At 36.1% G+C, this 19,352-nt stretch overlaps 1 protein-coding gene across 1 annotated transcript in view; it reads left to right on the top strand.

Annotated features, from left to right (window-relative positions):
* The window catches only part of LOC126050252 (connector enhancer of kinase suppressor of ras 2-like), a 214,815-nt gene that overhangs the window by 29,756 nt on the left and 165,707 nt on the right, over positions 1-19,352 (top strand). The gene's annotated exons all lie outside the window — the stretch shown is intronic.

Below are 19,352 nucleotides of genomic sequence, written 5' to 3'. Positions count from 1 at the left end.
GCGGGGAGAGCAGTGTAATGAACGGCTGTGTGGAGGAGGCTTGGATGTGGGCCTGGAGCGGGAGGATGAGCCGCTGCTGCAAGTCATGTATATGTACGTGCCTATCTGTCTGTATACCGTGCTAAATAGGTTTATGATGGAGCCTGCTTAGGATGAAATAATTCCAGCAAGTGTTTAAGTGGGATGAATGCTCGCTGACGTGCGTGGGTGTGAGTAGGACAAACAGATGCAATGTGGTGAGACTGAACACATATTTGTGCAAATACGTGTGAATGAGATACTGCTGTTGTTTTCCAAATATTGATGATGAGCTGCTAAAATCATAGTAGTCAGTCACATTGCTTTGTCTGTTTAGTTTCTTAAATTGAGCACAGATTGACTAAGTACTGGCTGTTAAACAAAAAGAAAACCCACACTCACTTCTAACCTCATCTGCACCTTGATTTCCTACTATAATCTTCTTCCCAACAGTGTTATATGCCTTCTGCCAAAAGGAGCAGCTCACTGAAGTAATTGTAATTTCTCCCTTGGATATTATTGACTAAAGAAATGTCTATATTCAGCCCTAGTATATGTAGTATGTGTCTGTTTGTTCATATATCAAGTATGAATAACTCTCTAATTATCTAATGTCCTAAGAGAATGTAATGCAATAAAATTCCAAATAACGTTTTAAATTCCATATTTGTTGTAAATTTTTGCGTATATAATTTTCTAGAAAATTATGAGGTATATTCAAGTTAAAATCATATTATTTTTAGCTGTTGAGGAAAGCACTAGTCCATTATTTTCCATTCCTTTTCTAGTTCCTTACAATCTATATGCACTGCAGTTAGGCTTTTGTGATAAATAGCTCTGCAGAGAGTAAAAGCTTGCTCATTTTCTTTGATTTCATCTGCAATCACCTCACAGTTATTCAGGCTGCAGGTGCAGAAACATGGAGCTGGTTCCCCTTGAGCTGTGTGGGCGTGAAAGCGGAGTAGCTGTACTTGATGCAATGCTGCGATACGTGGCTTTCGTGACTTAGGTCAGTGCTCGCTGTGGGATCTCTGCCTTCGCAGTCTGCAGCGTTCCTGATTCTTTGGTGATCTCTGCATTTTAGTATGTGTGTTTGTGTAACTGCTGATTTTTTGCTTCATTTGTGCTACCAGAACTCTCAATTACTTTCGGTAATTGAAAGGTGATTATGTTTGGTGTTCTGGCAACTTGGTGTGATTTTGGAACAGATTTTACAGTCATTGTCCTCTGGAAAACTAACGACGGTTCTTGCAAATATAGGAGCTGCTGTAGACGGTTTGAGGGAATTGAGCTAGAACTTCTATCAGAAACAGGTTGGCAGCTTAGTTTCGACCTATATTTCAATATCACTGTTTAGCTCAGATAAATTTGAATCAGGTTCAGTGAATGCACATTGCCATTTTTGCTTCACAAATAAGTTCTTGCTTCCAAGACAGTATTTTTTCCGTAAAAAGAAATGAAATATACTTTAAACATCAGAATTTAGGAAACAGTCATGTAGAAAAACAAATATTTTTTAAAGTGAGTTGGGAATTAATAGTCAGACCTGAATCTGTTTTTAACTGTAACAAGTAGTATAAATATTCCGGGACTGACTCATACTTTGTATGCTTGCCAAGAATGACGTGAGTAAATATATCCCAAAAGCCAGCTCTTTTTCAGTAGACTATTGTTAACTGGCATTTGATATATTATAGCAGCATTCATCACAACTCTTCAGATAAGGTTCAGTTAGGAGTCCAGTTATATTGGGGGTTTGGGGAGGGGGGGGGGGCGGTGTCCTTTTTTTTTTTTTCCGGACTGTCTCATTCAGCTTTGTTTACAAACTGGACCACTTGGCATGAAATAAAATAGTGCCATGAAATTTCAGGAAAATGTTATTATAGATATCCACTTAAAGTGTACATGTTTTAGTATTTTTTCAGCCTATATACCTCAGTGGTAGTGAGGTTTTGAAGCTGTGAATGCCATAGAGATTGAAAATGAGTTTACTTCATATCTAAGATCAAGAAGATAATTCAGGACCACTTGTACTACTATTCGTAGATGTACAGGGTTTCCAGGAGCTAATCCTGTGGTGGGATTTAAAACAAGTATGAAGTTGGGGGCAAAATGAATGAAGTTGCGTGTTTTAAGTTCTATTCATTATGTGGAAGTAAAACCAAAGCCGCATACCCGAAAGCTTTTATTGTTAGAGAATTTCTAAAAGATTTTCTAAATTCAGAATTTCTGAAAGACTTAAGTTATAGCTTCAACATTCCTACCACATTGTAGGCAATACAATGCACTAGTAATTTTTTACATAAATTATTGGTACAATATGACTAAAAAGTATTTGTTAACAAAATGAAAGCAAGACCTTTGTAATTTCAGTTTAGGATTATAATACATATATTTCATGTAATTTGAAACAAGCAGGTTTTTTTATTTGAAGTAATGTAACAAAATTGGCAACAGAATGCCAGCATGTGAAAATAAAGCGTTTGAATCCTGTATGTAACTCTTCTAAAATTCTGTTGTTATTTCATAAAATAATGAGATGGTAAATCCTACAGAACGCTGCAAACCATGATGTCAGTTTCTGACTCCCACAGTTAATACAGCAGGTTTTCAGATCTCCGGGCACCAGACAAGGAGCTCTTCTTTGAATCTCAAAAGAGATAGCTTTACAGCAGAGATGTGCCTTGAAGCTGGAACATTTATTCATGGATCAATGGGTGGCATTGCTTGAGAGAAGCTAGCAGCCTTGCAGTCTTATTCCTGTCAGTATGTTTTGATGTTAGACTGGAGGAGATTTGTCTAACACTTGAAAGGAGTCTTGGGATGGGGAAAAAAAGGAAATGAGATCAAACAAAGGCTTGATTATATATTGTTTAAATAGGAGCTTCCGGGGCATACATATATATGTATCATTTTTTAAATATTAATCCTATTCTCTTTATTTTTCTAAGTAAAAACATTATACTTCTATAAGTAAACAAACAAGTAATGGTCAACATGTGCAAGGTGGAGGCCTGATAGGCAAGCTATTAATTTGATATTCATGTCGGGGGGGAAAAAGGGCTATTTTACCACATGCCTTGGAATTTCAAAGGAACACATTACATTGGCCCAGTTTACATCCTGGTTAAAGCTGTAAGTTATTCCTTTTTATAGGGACAACATTATCTGGATGTAATTTTTTTGTTATTCTGCTACAGAAGGAGGAATATGGAACTCAAGTGTGAGCACTTTTATAAGAAAATAACCTACTCAGGGGCTTATATCAGCAGAAGTGTTTCCAGCATAAAATCATGCTCTTTGCTGAAATTGGTACATTAGCACAAAAGCTGTGTCTGTATCAGAGCACGTGCCAGCAGTCCTGCCGAGAATTTATATTGGGATATTTTTTATTGGAGAAAGTGTATAACAAATAACTGGTCAGATTTTGTCTGCAAATATTCACTGATAATAGGTCTGAATGAGGTTATATAGGATTTAAATGTTGCTCAGAAAGTATTTCCAGATTTTGCTATGCTGAAAATCTTCCAAATGCAACATAAGGCAGTAGTACTCTTTTTACTGAATGTCTAACCATGATGCTCAGAGAAATAGCTCTTACAAATCAATCTTAAATGGTGTACAAACTGTAAAGCTAAAATAGACAAATTTAACACTTTAAAACGCTCTAAAGAGTATTGTTGACAGTATCTACTTCTGATCATTGCAGCCTGAACACACTGTTTTTCTAAGACTGGTCTTGGCATTAGGAATTGCTTTGGTCTTTTTCTAGTTATTGTAAAAAATGTTCTTGTTTTGGTTTTTAGCATTAAAGAAGGAATCAGTGTAATGTAAATAAATGAAATGTCTGTACTGGAAGCTGCAGCATAGTGCACACAAATCCAAAATAACTTCAGATAAATCAGCACCCAGCAAATTTAACTCACCCATAACAACTAGGTTGGTTCTGTTGTTCTAGACACTTTTTAAGGTCACTCCTTTTATTTCTAGGCTACATTGCAGACATCAGTGCAACGATTTCCAGAAATACATCAATTATGAACATACAGATGTAGGGAATTAAGACTGCAGCCTTGATTTCTTTAGTCCTGAAGTACAGTTCTCTACCACTTGAAGAAGAGGAAAGTTTTATTAGCTTACAGTGGTAGTAATTTTACGTCTTCCCTATGGATTAATCTCTTGGGAATAATTTCACTATTTATAATCAGAAAGTCATTGCATTCCTCCATGGCGACTTTTTGCCTCAGCCCTAAAGAATGACTACCAGATCATAGAGTCGTGGTAGTAATGTTCCAGTCTTGCCAGTGTGAAAAAAGAAGGTATATGGTCTCTCATGTGGAATGAAAATTTAGTTTGAACAGCAAGACGGTAGCAAGTTTCTCTTTCTTGTTTGCTTGGCATCTTATTTTTACTTTTTTTTGCAGTCATATCTAAGTGTAAAAAACATTTTAATTACTCAAGAGGCTTGGTGAATGCTAAGAGACTCAATCAAATCTAGGTTTGGAAGTCTAAAACTTTTTTTTTTTTTTAAATAATATTAAGAACTCAATGCATCCACTGATTAGCACTTTTTAAAACTTCCTAGTTTTATAGCATAAGTAGTTATGTCCAATTTAGTCCTTCATAGTAAATAAGATTCGCCACATTGGCTCAGGAATTAAATACATAAAGCTGAGCAAAACTCATTCCCAAACGGCAAAACAAACTGTATTCCTGCTGAGTTTCTTTTTTGGGGGGGGGGGGGGGAGGGGGCGCAGATTTCTTGAGGGAAGGAAGAAGGGGAATAATCTTCAATGTATTCAATGAAGGATAATTTAGCTGAATGCAAGTATATACTTTTTGCTGCTTGATACATACAGCTAGAGTCCCAGATGACAAACCTGTTTGAAAACATTAACTGATAGTTAGAAGCTTTGTGAAGTAGGACTCTGAATGACAGATGCTGACCTATATATTTTCTGAAAGATCTCTAAAACTTGCTTCCAGTTACTAGATGGTGGTGACGCCTTAATGGCTTTGTGATTCTAGGAGTTATTCATGCTCCAGTTTTTTCCTCTGTGTTCATGCCAGCAGTGTAGCACTAGTATTCTCTGAAGGGGCTTTTGAACAACAAAATTTGTATAAATGTAGGTGTGTTTGAAGCAGAGCTCTATTACAAGACCTCAAACAGGAGGAAATATGTAATCTTTATCTAGTTTTTTAGTTTCTCCATACATATAAACAGAGTGAACCCAAAATTTAACTTCTATTTTCATGGATTATGGTATTTTCTTTATAAATATATGAAAGTAACAAGGGCAAGGGTTGAGTTTTGAGTAGTTATGCAATTGTTCCAGTTGGTATTTCTATAGAGATAATTACAGAGAAATTCTAAATGTAACTTTTCCCTAATCTCTTTTTTACTTTTAGCTTCTTATTTGAGCAAATTTTCAGGCTGTTAAAATAGCTGGAAACCAAACCAAAAAATGTAAATTTTAAAGCACACTGCAAACCATTTCAGATATGTGTTGGCTTGAATCTGAAGGGCTAGAAAGGGGAATGAGCAGATATTTGCTCATTTTAATGCATGTCCTGAAAGCAGACTTATCCAGAACATAAAATATGAATTAAAAAAAATTACTAAGATATGCAGAATATCAAGTAGAATAGTTCTACTTCTCCATGTTTTTTTAATTCAAGCCATTTCTGGCAAAGCCGTGGAAAACTGCTGAGTTTCGTTAAGGAAAGCAAATTACTTGGGCAGTTGTTGAAGGAAAAACAAATAACAATTAATACTGTTTAGAAGCACTTTTTATAGTGTTAAAACCCAAAGATCAGTCTTGCTGAAAGTATTACTGGCTGAATAAGACTTTCTTATTTCTTCAGTTAAGAGAGATTCATGTATTTTCATTATTATCCAAGTTCTTGAATAACATGTGGAATCAGAATAAAGGAAGATAAACCTCGCACCCATTATATGGTTTTGCCCCCGAAGGAGAAAATATTAATGAACAACATTTATTTGCTACATTTTTTCTACATACCTATAAGCGTTTATTGACCAATATGAACTAGTATTCATGCTATACATTGTTTGTTTCTCCTGCCAGCTGATACAGTGTTTAATTTTTTCAGACTGTTTATCTGTAAAACAAGTAGTGTGGATCCTATTTATTGGGGTTGAATGTAGGATTATGTATTTATTGCTACTGGAAACAACCATCTATTTCTTTTACTGATAACACTTTCAATTGTAGCCATCAGGCAGTGTGTTCCCAATTTGCAAGTGTTGATAGTTAAAAACATATGTTTAAAAATGCCTTGACTGCTTCCACTTTAGAAGTTGGAATAGAAAACTTCTCACTCTACAAATACAACCATCTTTGAGTTGCATGTAGTCATTTACTAAAGCTCTTCATTTTAAAATAAAATGTTAGGATATAACATTTATCTTTGCACATTTTTATCATTGGCCTGATTAATGTAAATTATTGAGTACCCTGTGGAAATAGAAAAATTAAAAGTTTTAATTTTGTTGTTGTGAATTACCTACTTTGACTTAAAAGCAGGATAAAATGGTTGTAAAAAATGGATTACTTAAGGAAAATTTCTTTTAGCTTTTTGTAGTGTGTAAGTGATAAAATGCTATATTTTTGCATAACAAAATAATTGAATTAATTAATTGTGAATTAATATGTATCAGTGTATGGCATTTACAGTCCATACATTCCCTTGTTTCTGGTCAAGATGTGAAAACAGGAGAGGTAAATAATCTTGAAAAAAACATCATTCCTAACATTTAAGAGACGATGCATGCATTTATATTTAATTCTACATAAATGCAGCAAATTGTAATCATTAATAGAGTAATTGCCAATTTAATGTTCATACTTGGTCCCCTTCTGAAGGGGTCTGTGGATAGGAAGGCACTCAGGCTGACTTCAGGTACTCCTTCTTAAAGAAAAGCAAGCCTGTTATCAATATGCTTGAATTTACCAAGCATCTTTGGAATATTTTTAGAAGTCAGCCTGTAGAAAAGAAATTTAAATCACTGTGATAATGTGAAGACTGTGGGCAATTTGATAATTTCAGAGGATTTGCGGGACCTACGCAAAGAATCAGATGAAGGTAGAAGTGGGGAACTAGAGTCAGATACAATGAAAGAATTTGTATGAAGAAATAGGTTTTTACAAGGCTAATGGGAAGTTATGAGTGAAAATAACAAAACAGTATAGGGAACTTTGGCATCTTTTCAGAAACAGAGAAAGACAGGGGTCCTGTGTAATTGATTTTTCATGGCTGCATTAAATACCATTTTGGTTTTGACTTACTGCCTGATTGCATGGCCAGGAGACATCTGCAGACAATTTTGGCAAATTCTGCTGACTCTTGTGTCCCATATCTGAGGAATTCTGCTGGACGTTAATTTTAATGCACAAGCTGTAAAGCATTATACTTTGGAGAATTCTATGTTTATGTTTATGCAACATTTCCCTCCAAAATAAGAAGCAGTATGTATAATTTACCAAGTGCCTCATTAGATATTATATTACTCTTTTCTGTGCTTATTCAGACATGGAACTGAGCCTTGATTTGTTTTGAATACAGTACACTCTTTCATTTTCCTGCTGAGCTGTTGACTACTTATTTTTTGTTTGGTTGTGTTTTTTTTAAAAAAGCTGGCATGAAGTTAGCTGTAGGGATGTGGCTATGAGTATTTCAGATGAATGCAATAAGACCATTTTTGATCTCTCTGTTAACAAGAAAATGTATTCAGGAAGTGTAAATAATTAGCTTGCTAATAATATAACAGGAAGCTGGTTCTCAGGTTGATGTAACCCCTTCTATTAAAAGTTGGAATATAATTTTTGAAATCCTGTTTAATTATGAAAGATGACGTGCTAATGATAAAATCCTCCTATCGGATCAGCTGGAGAAATCTCAGATGTAATAGAAATTAAGGCTTGACCTTTCTCAGGTGCAGACTTTCTGTTGAGGATTTCTTGGCTGGGCGAGGGCATGTGAGCAATCCAGCCGTTAGGTGGGAACGAAGCGTAAGTTTACAAAGTGCTGGAGCAGACAAGGACGCTGTGCCCTTGTACACTGGGAAAAAGGAAGATATGAAGAGCCTGACAAGCAACTCCTCGATGACAAAGAATGAGATAAGTAACGGCTGGACACCTCGTGAAGAAGCTTGCACAGCCAATAGAGGATAAGATGGTGTCGCGTGAACCGGGGCATTGTACCAATTAGAGATTTGTATAAGGCACCTGCGCAAGCACATAAGGTATATAACTGTGCTAAAAGTTGTAGTAAATGGACTTCACTTGATCACATTGGTCTGTGCGTGATTTCCCCTGTGGATCCTCCGCAACATCTTTCGTCTCCATTATGTGGTTCTGCCTGATTTCCTTTTTTGAGACAATAAATTCAGGCAGCTTGTCTCCAAAGGTCTGAGAAGTGTTGTTGTTCTTTGGTAATCGTTGGAACTGACCAAGTGTTATCTCTTAAACTACGAAGCAGTTGTTTAGCTTGGCTTAGACCAGAGTATTTAGAGGCTTGGTACTCCAAGCCCTAAACATTTATATTATAGAAATTTTCATTTTTAAGCTGGTTTTAGCACAAACCTACTTTTGGTGCTAAAGAAGGATACTATGTAAAACAATTCTAGAGATGGTTTTTATGTAATAAATTTAAAAATACCTGTTTCACTTCTAGTAGAACACTACGCATATATGACGACCATAAAGATTGTGCTGGTTAGTTTGAGCCTACTGGGCAATGCATTTTGTCTTCAGTTGATGCTTGGATGAGTTCATGACCAGGAGACCTATGCTACATATTCTTTTAGCAGAAGCATATATAGTTCTTGTGATGTTTAAAGAAGAAAACAGGTATGTCATGTTAAGTCATATAGTGATATTCACTAGAATTTTCCATTTCAAATGCTTTAAGTTATGTTTGATAGTTTCAGCTGATGAATAGGGTAAAGTAATTCTAAGAAATATTTTGGAAAATCTATGAAAATATCAGTTTATTTTTGGTTAATCACAACATCGGAGCTGAGTCCTTTTCAAGAGTTTGGATGGATTTTGGCCATTTGAATACATATAAATAATACATTATGTACTCTTCTTCACAATTATTTTGTATCTTTTCAGTTTTAAAAGTGCTTTTTTCAGTATATGTAACTTCACATATTTATGACATAGCATATGCTATTATAGAAAAATCTGTTCTGTAATTTTTGAGGTGTGAAATAGATAAATGTTCCTGATCACTGTGTTTTAGATGTGTACGTTAGTTGTATATGCATTATCTAGTAGTATCCTTAAATAAGAAACTAGCCTTAATAATACATAAAATCATCCGGTATTGTAATTTAAAGGAACGCCTAAACTTTCAGTTCTCTGTCTAAATAAAGTTCTCTGATGCTTTGTACTTGGGTGACAGCATGCCATATTAATTAACTTTTACTTATCACTGCTAAGTATGGGTTTGTGAGATCTGTTCTTTTGATCATACATGATAACTCTTTGATGTTACTGAAACTTCAGTGTTTGTAGAGAAGAAATTTTAAATAACAACTTAGAAACCTAAGTTTCATTGAACATGCCAGTTTTCAAACCAGCATGACTGTTGATTTAATTAGAAATATAGACGTCATTTTACCCTGGGCTATATATCACTTGCATCAGAATGCCCTTACTAGCTCAATAAGCTGTTCAGCATCCAATTCCATGTAGGGGCATTTTGCTTGTTTGTCTGGGGGTTTTGTTTTTCCTTTAAGAACACGAGTGTTCCTTACAGCTAAAGTCACTTACTGTGGCAGCTTTCTGGTTTATATCACAGTTAGTAGCAAGAAAGGGGTTAGTAAATTTTGGTTGAAATATGAAACACTCAGCTACTGCCCTTCTCAGATATTTGCCTTTATTCTTTTAGATTGCATGAGGGAAGTTTTATTCCAACTCTGTTTTAAAATTTTGGATTAAGCTTGGGTTCTGTGTGTGTGAATAGAAGGGGAGCGATTTCTCTCTCAGAAAGCTCTGATTCATTACTGTGCTTGTTGGTGCTTATCAAAGGTCAACTCTAAACATCTCAGTAATCTATTGCAGACTTCTAGGTAATATATGGTGTCTGTAGAAGACCACATCTCTCTAACGCATTTCATTATTTGTGGAAATCCCTTCTGAAGATCTGGAACTCAGTACCAACATCACTGTAGCAGGTGTTGAACATCCTTGTCCACGTACACCTTTTGCTGAAGCCTCAGGCATCTCACTGATCTTGTATGCAACTGGTCTTATGGGCTCTGTTGTTATTTCATAAAACCTTGGTCTTTGCCTACTGTTAGCCTTCTGCGAAAAAGACCTGAAAGTCTCAGCTACTTTAGAGCAGAAAAACTGTCATTCGTTATTCACTGTTTGGTTTTGGGTGGGGTTGATTTTGGTAGCTAGTTCATTACCTTGGAATGTAATTGTTAGTTATATCAAAGGCAAAACAGTGTGGTAAAGAGGGTATAAACCTGAGGAAGAAGAATCACTGTGTGATAATAAAAGGTATGGACACCCCCCCCCCCCCCCCCCCCTTTTTTATAGACAACAGGCCTACCTTGAGAATTTCATAGTTATGTATGATGTCTGAAAAGTCAGATGGTTTCATATTTTCTATTGCTGTGTTTATAGGGCTTGATTTTATGCTTTAGTAGCAAATTTTCCTTCTAACCTCAGCATATAGAGACACTAGATACTGTATTTGATCCCAAACATACCTGCCAGCAGAAGTGTACTTTAGTTTTTTTGTACAGGGTGTTCCTAACTTTATTGCATTTTTATCTTGTTGGCAAATATGCACAATTTATGTTTTTAGCACCAAGGTTATGCATTTGAAATTAAATGGATGAGCAAAGAAGGTATAGCAATGAGTCTTTGTGGAGACCAGGGTTGTAACTGGTGACAGTCAAAGAATTAATCTAAAGAGAATGAGCAAGCACCCTTTCCAGGTTTTTTTGTCTTTTATTAAGACAATTTGGTTTTATTTTAAGTAATATCTGCCAATGAAGTTTGGCTCTGTGTTTTTTGTATTACAGTCTAAATGGTGCTAGCACTGCTTGTTTTTATATGCTTGGATATGAGGAGCTTGGATAGTAAATTATTTTCTTGCATACAAAAATTCAGTTGCTTGTTTTCACTCAATATTAAACTTAATAGGTATTTTTTAATTAAATGGAACAATTAGTGCCATATTTCAAATCTCAAAATTTAGCTGTTTAACAAAAATCATCATCCCTCTCAGCAACAAAAGTGTAGCTATATTCCATTTTTATCATATTTAGTACTTATGCAGATTTTTAGCATGCACATGAACGAATCTCTGCTGAAGAGCAAAGATCGTCATTTTACTGCTCAATGAACACATAAAATACAGTTCTATATATGTTTAGATAAATCTCATTTAAGTGAGATTAATTAAATTCAGATTAATCCAATTCAAGAGGTCCCCATCTCCCTGATGGTGCTAGTAACAACTGTATGCAGGGTTTGCTGTGAAAGGAATTGCTGTGCTAAAAATGCCTCTCTCCACTCCTTTTCTTTCTATAGGGTCAATTTTAGGCTAGATCGTGTCATTAATCCTGTTTAGAACATGGTTCTATGCATATTCTTACCAGCTCAACAGATGGGTCATGAATCCTGCAGAGGGCAGGGACATTTTGAGTGGTTTTGCTGATGAAGGAGGAAAAGTTGCATAGAATCGCTTAGAGGAAATATCTCTGAGCATTTAAATTCATAGTATGACAATACCATTTGGGGGAAAAAAATGTTCTTTTTTATTCTGTACTTGAATTGTGGGACTATAGATAGCTATGTGCAACTCAGGCTTGAACAGATCCCCAACTGTTGGGCCAAATGGTTAGTATAGCATAAACCTGTAAGAAAGACAAGCGAACTGCCTCAATAAAATGTCTAACAGCTTTTTTTAATACTAAACTTCTTGTGTGGAAAGATTGGTATGGTCTGTACATCTGACTGAAATTTTTAAAGTACAGCAGAATTTGCTTTGATCTCGTACCACTGTAATGTTTGCTGCTTTTTGCCAATAATGTGAATTGCCTTGCATAGTTCTGCTTGTCATCTTGATTTCTGCAGAATACCTGCAGCCTTAATTAGAGCAAAGTCAATGTATTTTTAAGAACTCTGAATTCTGTAAAATTTTGTGCTTCATCAGCAAATGAAAATTCAGGTTACAGTCTGGTTTTTAAAAATCAAGCTCTGGTCCTAACCTGATAGAAAACTCTTTCAAAGTGCCCTAAAACTGCATCACTCTAAGCAAATACTGGACTTACAGTGACCACTATTTGATTTAAAAAAACAGAAACAAACAAAAAACCTAAACCTAAACCAATACCCTCCCCCCAAAAAGCCTGTTTCCCTATTCTGGATTCCTGAAACAATTGTTTATCATTTTAGTCTCAAGGGAGTCTTGTTTAAGTGGGAGAGAAAAATGTTCCAAGGATCTTAGAATAAATCCAGATTATATTGGAAAGCAATGAAGAGAGTATTATTATTGTAATACTGAGAGAATCTTAACTCCACACACACACACTTTAACACTATGATGTTTTATAAAACCTCATTCTTTTTCTATTTCCTCCCCCCCTTTCATTTATTTCTTCAAAAATAATCACAGAGTATATTGAATAGAAGCCAGATTGTTCAGATTCTTTATCCATATAACCTTATAAAATATGCTAAACGGGAGCATATCTACATGGACACTAAAAACCTGTAGTCTGGTTGTATGTAAACAGCATAAGCACATTGCTCAGAGTCCAAATAATTATTCTAGCATTTGAAAAGTATCTGAATTGGTAGTGATAAATATGGTGGAGTAACACAGCCCCTCTAATATTCCCCTTTTCAAGCCAGAAAGCTGCTTTTTGACATTTAAGACTCCTGCAGGGTTTACCTAACTACCTTAGTGTGCTGTGTGTTTTGCACAGTTCAGAGCCTACTACCCAAGGCAAGATTTTATTTACATGGAACAGCATTGCTGAAAGTGTAGATTAGATCAACAAAAAGATTGAATCTTACATCAGGGAAGAAAAAGTGAAGATTCTTGATTGAGAAAGGTAATGTTCATAAAAATAAAATCGGAACCCCACAGAACCTATAGAGCACTAGTGAGATCACAGCGATTGTTGTTTGGTTCTTTTCTTATATGCCCGATATATTCTCTATCTTCTTTTGGTTTTTCCCACTCTTGATGTTCTAAATTTTTTTCCTAAGCCTTGCAGCAGGGTCTGCAGTGAGAAAAACTGAAACTGGTAACTACACACAGTATTTAAAAATAGTAATAGTGGTAATAAAATAATAATTATGTGATTAATAAATTATGAAAAGTACAGCCGATGGAATAACAACTCCAGTAATAGTATTCTGAGATGACCAGTAAGGTTTGTATGCTACATAAAATCTGGTACCCATTTGCAAAATACTGTGCCTAGTAATTTATTTCACTAAAGCCAAATTTTCCAGAGAGGTACATTTGAAAATATTAAGAAACAGAATATCCATCACTTCTCCAGGGTGTTTGTTCTTCTGTTTAATAACATTCACTGACGGATTTTCAGTGTTCTGTTGTTTGGTTGGTTTTTTAAGGCAGCTAATTTTCATCTTTTTGTTCGGCTTTAATTTTCAACCAGTCTTTCACTGCTAAAATTAAAGTGCTTCCGTTCCTGACACCTTCTTTCTTTGAACAGGTACTAATAAATTATAGCTGTATCACTTAAGTCTTATTTTTGATAAGTTAAATTAATTGAGGAGATTATCTCATGATGTTCCTCTAAATCCTGTACCATGCTTATGCATCCTCTCTGATTTTATTTTTTTTTTAAACATCCTAAAATTGTAGACATTAAAACTGGGTGCAGAATTTAAATACCACTTCACCCGAGTTACCTCTGGAGGTAAAAATCACTCCCCTGTTTCTGTCAGTACATTCTTACATATTTATCTAAGGATCAAGTTATGTCTTTCACCATAGCATTATATCCTGGGGCTTGTATTAAGTTACTGGACCATCTCAAGTCTTTTTTAGAGTATGTGATTTCCCTGATGTGTGCCCTCATTCTGAAAGTATGCCCTACAGTCTTCATTCCTGAATGTGTAAAAAAGTATTTGGCCATTTAAAAAATGCACTCCTTTGAATGGGACAAACTTATTAAATGATTGAGATTGTGCTGTACAATTGCCCTAATGTCATAATTATTTACATTTTTACTGATCTTTCTGTAATCTGTCCATTGTATTTGCAGTGATCTTATATTTAATACCAGCAGAAATTTTTAATGAAGGACAGAAAGAAATTGTGGTAATTGCATGTCAAAAATGAATCACCTGCCAATGGATGTGAATAACGATGATACATAAAAACTCCGTTCAAAGGAAGCAATGAAAAACAGAAGATTCATAAGATGATAATAATACAAGAAGGGAATTAAATAAGGTTCAAGAGTGGCGTGCAATGTGAAAATGAGAATTTTTACACTGCAGAATCAGACAAGGTGTAAATATAGGATGTTGGAACTGGATAGGAAAGGGAGAAGGGACTAGAGTGTCTCATGTAGTTAAAAGAGAACAAAAATATGACAGACAAATAACAACTGAAATTAGACATCCTTTGGCCTGCTTCTCTCTTTTAAAGCTCAATTTCAATGTCACCTTAGTACATTTTTTAAATAAATTTAAAATACACTGAAGAAAAAAACCCAAAACATTCTTCAGGGAGAACAGTTTGGGGATTTTAGGTTGTTTTTTTCAGTTGTACTATTTCCATGTTGTTTTATAAGTTATGTAAGATTTCTTCTCCCCTCCCCCCCATTAATGGAGGAAGCCTGTTGGTAATGGCAGCCTCAGCAATGCGGGGTTTCAGAAGTTTAGAGTATGAAGTCACTAGCTTCCTATTCTGATAACTGAATAGCATATAAAATATTGTATAGGTTCAAAGCGTATAATATAGGATCCAATTTTATCTATGGTATTTTCTCAATAATAATTTTTCTGGATATGCTTTCATCTTAAAAGCAAAAAAACCAAAAAAACTTCCCTTGCTTTTGCTAACAGATTGATTATATTCTCTTCACGACCAAATTAGAAAGCTTTTTGCATTGTTGAGATGCAATCACGGTTAGACAAGATCGTTTCCTAGAGGTGAAGTTTTGCATAATGTCTCAATAGCATTATTACTCGAACAGGAATCCCCTGGCTTTCCTTCGGAAGTTAATTAGAGTCTATGCAGGGAATGAGTCAGACTGAATTGTGTGGCTGAGAGTGTGTGTTGATTACAGAACTGAAATCATTCTAATGGCTTCTCTTAGTCTGTTGGTAAAAGCAATTACTGGCTGGTATTTTTACAATAAATTTAAAGCTGAGAAAAATCATTTTAAGAAATACTTTGCTTAAAATAACATTATGAAAATAATACACACAAAGAAATGGTGGCCTTCACGCTTTTCCGTATTTTCGGCTGTGCATGTTTTGGAGACAATGACTTCAGGACCTGTACTTGGGAGAGGCTTTTTGTGAAGGTTTGAAAATTACTTCACTGAATAGAAAATGCTGTGAAGCTGTAAATTCTTTCTAATATAGATCACAGAAATTGGTTCAAAATACTTGTAAAAGAGAAGGACATACCTTTTAAAGGTACGCACATGAAGTTTTTTGTGCCCTCTCTTACTGAGGCAAGCATTGCATTTTGACTCCTGTATTTTGACTCTCATAAAAATGAGCAAATTGAGGGTTAAAGTGAACTAGAAATGAAAAGAAAGATTTTGCTATTTCCTTTCTTTCCATCTGAGAAAGCCCACATGAAAGCCTTTTTAGTCTCCTGGATGGCTCTGACTTGCAGAACTTATCAAGAGGAAATTGTGATGGAAGGCTGAACACAGAAGACTTTGGAGCCGTGTATTTTACAGGAAGATGAGGATAATCTTCCTACGAAGATTTCACTCACGTTAATAATACTTTGAATAATGGTGTGATGGCTGCAGGGCTCTCCCAGATGGTATCAGAGGATTTATTATCCCATTGATACCTGTATATTTTACTTTCCACTGTGTGGTGATTCTCTTTCAATTTGTCAGTTCCTTCCTTTCCTATATCAGCTATCAGCTGTGATTCAACAAAGTGATGTTTATTAGTATATTATCAGAATTTTTTTTGATACATGCATGTATCTTCCAAGAAGAGCATTTCTCATCATGATAGCATGAATTTGCACATTACTAATTTGTTTTCATACTAGCAGTTGCCTGGCAAATTAAAAGTTTCTAGCGAAGGGTATTTTGATGATGCTTAGACCATTATGGCTGCATAAAAATACTATCCCCAGCTCGGACGCTATGTTGCTTTGAATGCTAAATTTGCACTATACTGCAGTGTTCCTTCTTTCCCAGACAACGTGTGCCTTTTGCTTAATAACTGGTTAAATCAGTATTAGATGAGAACTCAGATTTAGCCTTCCTGTTGTAAAGAAGGCATAGCCAATACGTGACCAGCAGTGCCCGCCTTGACCACTGCCTCCTAATGTCAGGGCCCAGAGGGTGCTATTAAGTTTTAATTGCCCTTACCAGCCTCACCTGGGGCTTCCACCCACCCACTCCCCAGGACCCTGGTGGAAGCCCAGGCTATGCTGCAGGTGTGCTGGTCTCCAGCCCTGCTCCCTGGAGGGACCTCGGACCTGTGCTGTAGTAGCTCGTCTCCTGGCTGGACGCCTTGGATGGTGTACATCATAATCTCGTCCCTCATCCTGTCTGTTTTTGTTCTCAGCTGTCCTCCCAGGACCTGTTTCATGAGTTGCCTCCTCTGTGACGGTTGATGGACCCTGTTACCAATGCCCAGTTCTGCCCGTTGCGTTTGGATGCTGGGGTCTGCAGCCTGTCGGTGGGGGCCCTGCCGGTGGTGGGGTCACCCTTGGCTCCCAGCTCACCTTCCCTTAGGGAGCAGTCGGCTCTCACTGCTCCCTGACACCCGGGAAAACTAAAAATCACACTGAAGTACAGATCTGAAGTTAGGAAGAAGCTATAGTTTTGTAGCACTTGCGTAGTTATAGTTTAAAGGCTTGAAGATTACAGAATGACGGGTATTTCAGATGAGCCACTTAAAGTCATCACAACATAGCAGAAAAGTAATGAATATAACTGACAAATCCACGTTTTCTTCACAGTGCTGTGATTCATATAAATGCCAGTCAAGAAGTAAAAGGGCTTTTTAGGTGCCTTCTCCTTTCTAGAAAAGCACATTTTTTTAAACCGGCGTTTCCAGGATTATCCCACGTTCGTATCAGCAGCAGACTCTTCCCTCTGATGTTTCACTTTGCCGTACTGCTCCCTGCACTGTATGATGTTGCTTCTGTCTAATCTTCCTATTTGCTTTACAGAAGAAAAGATCTTCGGGTGGGGATTTCTTTTACCCTCTTGCCAACCACTGTGCACTACAGGTCATGGCATCTGCTGTAGTTCTTCTTCCATGATGTGATCTAGTGCTAGGTTATATAGTCATCGTACAACCTACTACCAATGTCACTCTTCCCCGTTTTGCTTGCCATGTCATGCAGATATAGAATCTACCTCAGAAAGGTTGAGTAGCCTGTACAGGGAAATCATAGCATATAAATACCATCTCTATGGGAGATGTAATTTTAAATTATATCTGTGATTCTGCAATGATTGTATCTTTGTGCATATGCAGAGTTCTGAGGCATTTCCATATCTGTACAGACCTTTACTTCTCATGTGTTGACTGAGCTAACGGAGAAGCAAAGTCACAAACCTCTGAAGCTTGTATGCTATGATCGTGTCCCACGCTTCACCCTTTGACTCACAGTTTCCACATCCGGTTACATTTCATAGCATTCAGAATATTACCTGCGAAACCTCTGAGAGGTAGTGAGCAAAAAAGTTCAATACTTTGGTTTGCAAAATTTCTGTTTAAAAGTAGGATGCTCTTCTTGCTTGCTGGAAAACTCACATTTCAAGAGACTGCTGAAAAGCAGGACCCTTTTAGTAAGGTCATTACTGTCTGTGTTCACTGGAGATTGACTTGCTCTCTATCAGGTATTGGTATGAGGCATACATGTCTCTTGATATTTAAAGCAAAATTTAGAAACCTTTCAATGGCTGAGATTTGGTAATATGGAGAACTTGTGCTATTGCTTCAGTCCTTCTGTCTCCTTCTCCCTTAGTTCTGTCATTAGAACAAAGAATTATAAAATAAGCTCAGCATAGAGGTGGGAATGTCTTGACTGAATTTTAGGCTCTCCTTTTTTCCCTTTTCATGTTCAAACCTTGAAAGTACCCATCTCATGCTTTTGCAACAAAGTTCTAACCTTCCGTCTTCCCCCTTTCTTTTTCTTCTATTAGTCTGATAGCATGTTCCCTGCAAACTACTAGTTCAGAAATTAAGTTGCATAGCTGAACTCTGAAATTACTTTAGAGATATAAAAATACATGCAGGTACAAAATAATTGGTGCGTATTTGTTACTATGAATTAAGTGCTGTGGCAAGAGATGACAGGTCACAGATGAGCTCTTACTAGATTTTCCTGCTGCAGTCATTTGATCCACTCATTTTTCATCTGTTAACAATAGAGTTGCATTTTGATAACAAGTTTAATTTGTCTGCTAATGATTCATTTCAGTACTTGGATATCTACATCCATTTAGGAAGCTGTGGCCTGTACACAGTACAGGAAAAATATTGAAAAAAAGAGCATGATTGAGTTTAAGTGCAGTATTCATCATAACTGTTTCACAAGTAATTGCCTAATTTGAGCATTATATGCTCCTCTGTTAAACGGTGATACATAACATCATTTTTCTTTTGTCTGCAGATTTGAAAATGTAATGTAAAATAAAGAACTCCTTACTAGAGGAGATCAGGAGGATACTTACAGGAAATGTGTCTGGAGCATTGTCTGAAATGCAAGTGTTAGCAGGCAATTTATGTAATAAATTGGTGGACAATAAGAAATTGTTAGAAGACGTTTTACTAAAATAATTCTAAAAGTTCTAAAACCAAAACAAACAAAATATCCACAAAACACAACAAAACCTCAAATGTGAGGTAACAGATGTATAATCTTTTATTCAAATAAGTCCTAGTACCAGAGGGATAGAAGATTGCAAATGAGATATAAATCTTTAAAAGGGATTATCACGTGACTGTGGGATACTGGAAAAATAAATCTCATTTCCCTGCTAGGCAAGTTTGGTAGAAACTACTGTTACAAATTAAGAATGACATAAATAAATATGATACATTGGGAAGAATCAATATGGCTTTTACAAATGGACTCAT

Source organism: Accipiter gentilis, chromosome 24 (genome assembly GCF_929443795.1).
Source record: "Accipiter gentilis chromosome 24, bAccGen1.1, whole genome shotgun sequence".
In the NCBI taxonomy this organism is placed as follows: domain Eukaryota; kingdom Metazoa; phylum Chordata; class Aves; order Accipitriformes; family Accipitridae; genus Astur; species Astur gentilis.
Note: the sequence above shows the minus strand (reverse complement) of the source record. Positions and strands in the feature narration are given on the sequence as shown.